The sequence below is a fragment of the Gossypium hirsutum genome, chromosome D02, assembly GCF_007990345.1.
Source record: "Gossypium hirsutum isolate 1008001.06 chromosome D02, Gossypium_hirsutum_v2.1, whole genome shotgun sequence".
NCBI lineage: Eukaryota > Viridiplantae > Streptophyta > Magnoliopsida > Malvales > Malvaceae > Gossypium > Gossypium hirsutum.
Genome location: NC_053438.1, coordinates 24,545,824 through 24,549,691, shown reverse-complemented (window position 1 = coordinate 24,549,691; position 3,868 = coordinate 24,545,824). Strand labels below are relative to the sequence as shown.

General features: G+C 38.1%; 1 non-coding gene across 1 annotated transcript; it reads left to right on the top strand.

Annotated features, from left to right (window-relative positions):
- The first annotated feature begins 3,520 nt into the window (after positions 1-3,520).
- On the top strand, positions 3,521-3,626 carry LOC121215119 (small nucleolar RNA R71). The gene has a single exon (XR_005910850.1). It is a non-coding gene; the product is annotated as a small nucleolar RNA R71 (small nucleolar RNA).
- Positions 3,627-3,868: the final 242 nt, after the last annotated feature.

Here is a 3,868-nt window from a genome sequence, read left to right as displayed (position 1 = left end):
GAACCCTTGAATGTGTGCCTAAATGGTTTGATTGGTTAGATATGAATTAGGCTTGAATTGGCATAAGTTTAGGTACATTTTTGGGTTCATATGGCTTGAGACACGGGCTATCACACGGCTGTGTGACACACACGGCCTGGCAATATGGCTGTGTGTAATTTGTAAGTTTATTAATGTTTCAAGTCAGTGAGTTACACAGCCTGGCACACAGGTGTGTGACATGACCGTGTGACCCTACTGAGTGTGTTACATGGATGAGGACGTGGGCTGAGACACGGTCGTGTGTCCCTTGTTCGAAAGTTACATGGCCTGAGACACAGGCGTGTGTCTCAACTGTGTGAGTCACACAGCCTGGCCACACGGGCGTGTGGCCCTATTTTGAAAATTTTACATTTTTTTCCTAGACTTTCCATGTTGTTTCAAATTGGTCCCGTCTTGCTTCTAAACTATTTTTTTGGGCCTCGAGGGCTCGATTTAGGGACAGTATGCATGTATATGATTGGTTTATGATGCAATTATATTATTGAATGATATAAAGTTTAAAATTTTTTTATTGTACCGTAATGCTCTATAACCCTAATCCAACGACCGAGATGGGTTAGCGGTGTTACACTAATAGTGTTTACAACTTCACCAAATTTAATACAAATCCTTCCAAAGTAATCCTTGAGGCGTTGCCTCTAAGGGAGCCCCTCTATATGCATACACAGCTATTGTATTCCACCTAGCTTCTAACGAAAGATTGGCTTGGACCCTCTCAAATTTTTAGTACCTTTAATGAACCTGTAATTTGAGTAGTAAGCTTATAAGTTTAGGTGAACTTAGTGAGATTCACATATATATATATAAAATAAAATAAATTTAAAGCATTCAACTCAAATTTTAACGCCTTGTTAACCGTATTCATTAATTTCGATAACCAACAATTGACAATTGCTCAAATGGATTCTACAACTACGGTCTCCCTCAGGAATTCCATATCTTCAAAGCCTTACAGCGCTAGGGCTCACTATTATTGCCGAGGTCCTTACCCTTGTCACAAAATCCCTAGAGAAGGCTTTTTAACACCTATCACTATTGTAACATCCTAAGACCAGGTCTGGAAGTTTTGGCCTCGCAAGTGAGGGTTTGCCAGTGTTCTGGTGAACTAGTGTACAACAAAAGATGTGGTAAAGGGGTTTGCCAGATTCATTAGAAGTTGTGTTTGCTAATCTATTTGGTGAACTGGGGGTTCGTCAACCTATTTTGCGAACTAAGGGCTCACCGGTTGAGTTGTGAATTGGGGGTTCGCAAGTTAAATTTAAGTCAGACTCAAATTAGGAAATAAAGATACTATGTATCTACGATAATTTTCGTGTACGTAACCTTCTAGTAAACCGAATAGGTTCCTAAGTCAAGTCGAGTATCCTAGGATCACTAAGACACTTAGTGCCTATAAATACAACCATTATTCCATGAAAATTCCATAATTTATATTTTGTTGTCAAGTCTCTATTCCATGAAAATTCCCTATAAATACACCCGGCCCGGCTCGACCCATGATCACCTCTAGTGGGGTCTTAAACCTTCCCACTAAGCTTATTCTTGTTGTCTATAGCCAACATGTTTTACTTGTGCTTCTTTTTTTCTATGTTTTCTCTCCCACATCCTTAAAAAATTTCTTTTAAGTTATCTTTTTTACAGGAGACGAAGAAAGTTTCCAGAAGCTTGTCAAACGCCATTGATAAGTACTAGCTAATTGGTAATTTTTGGGAAAACCCTTAGGATCTTGTCGAGAAAATTTAAATCTTTGCATTAGTGCATGCATAATAAATTTTCAATAGATGAATGTTTTGATAATTATGACTCTTTCTTATTTAGCTTAAGAAACTAGTGAAAGTCTGAACTATCGAGGCAAAGGACCAATAAAGTAGATTCTATCCTGAAGTTCTTGGTGAGTTTCTTCTTGTTTATTTTCAGTTATGAAAATTCTATGATATTTGGGCTATGAAAGGTAAGTTGACCTTACCAAAGACAGGTCAATGTGTCTTGTATTGACAAATGTGTAATAAGTTCGTGTTGTGTGCGTCAGCATGGCCACGATCGACGTGCCCAGTGTCAAATTGTTTGTGATATATAAAAATGTGGAAAGAAGATTTATTTGTGATGCCTTTGGTGGGGCAGCTTTATTTCAAATTGGAATAACAAATCACGATCTGACCTTACAGGAGAACACGTGTTCAATCTAACAAAGAATATAAAAACAAATATGATTTGGCTAAATAAAATTGTGGATTCTAAAAGTGGGCCCGAGGCTGGAACAAGGTTGAGTTATAGGTAAACATACGTGACTCTAAGAAGTGCGTATAAGTTGTTAGTATGTGTCCACTAGGGATACAGTGTGCGTTGTTTTGGCTAAGTGTCGTTATTGGAAAATTGTATTGGAAACTTGGTGCAATGCGTTTGTAAGACTGAGTCTCAAAAATGTTTTTATTTTTAGGTCGATTATTGGTAATCCGATAAACAACATGTATCCACTTGGAACTCACTAAGTTTAAATGAACTTACTCTGCTACCTTTCTTTCTCAGGTAAATAATAAGTAGAAGAAGATCCATAGAAGGGGACTGCACTAGAGTTGCGTCTACAAGTGAGTCACTCTTTTGTTTTGTATCATGCATAGTTGTTCAGCAAAGGACGTTGTTTATAATGGTGATCACCAAATTCCCTAATTTGCTGTTTTCAAAACTATCTTTTCCTAAGTGCATTCCCCTTTAATGGTAGAGCCTGTTCATGGGTAGTTTATTTATTCCTATTATTCTCCTTAAAGATGCAATACCAAATGAGTAAGGAATAACATTTTAAACGTAAAGAGGAAATCCCTATAGTTATTTTCTCAAATTTTGAAACAAGTCAAGGTTTTGAATATGTCAATAATGCCCCGATATGTTGGGAGATTGTTTGGTTGGCTGGTACACGCCATGTCTTCCTAACTGGCTAATAGGTGTTACAGTCTTTCCCGACTGCAAAGCGATTGGATTTGCATGCTCTTTCCCATTTCTTCGAGGATTGCTCTCAGTGTTACTGGGGATACTCTGGCCATTTTGCTGTTGAAACATTGTCATTAGTTGATTCATTTGATCATAGAGGCTATCCTTTTGAGATTTGAGTCTTCAACATGTGGCTTTGACTTGTTGAATGTCAGTCTTCATCATTTGCACCCCCGTCTAGTCGATCGAATCGTTGACCACATGCAGCATGGTCGTTACCCACAGATCTTTGTTGTAAGTGTGGAGGTTGATAATTAGGGTTTTAGATATTTGAATAGGGATCTTGACCCCTATTACCTATGAAATTCTCCTCTTCCAATAGGTGAATGTTTCATTGTGCCACATATATGAATTCATCGCCATATCATCTATGATTTTATTGGCTCATTCGAATGTGTAGGACATGACTGATCCTCCAACCCCTCCATCTAGGTAGGATCTGATATTACCGTCAACACCATTATAAAAAATTTGAATCTAAAACCATGTTTGTAGTCCATGGTGTGGGCACTTTATGAGCATTGACTTGAAATGTTCCAACGCCTCGTATAGGGATTAACCTTCGTATTGCTTAAAGTTGGTGATTTCTCACCTAAGCTGAATGTTTCGGCTAATCGAGGAAATTTTATATAGGAATTTTTCCACTAAATCGTCTCATGTGGTGATGGAAATTGGTTCTAACAAGTCTAGCCAATTAGCCGCATTATCGCACAAACAAAACAAAAATAACTGGAGACGTACATCATCGGATACCCCATTGTCCTTAAAGGTGTCGTAGAGTTGTAGAAACCGCTTTAAGTGCTGGTTTGGGTCTTCCTGCATATTTCTTTTAAACTGCAGT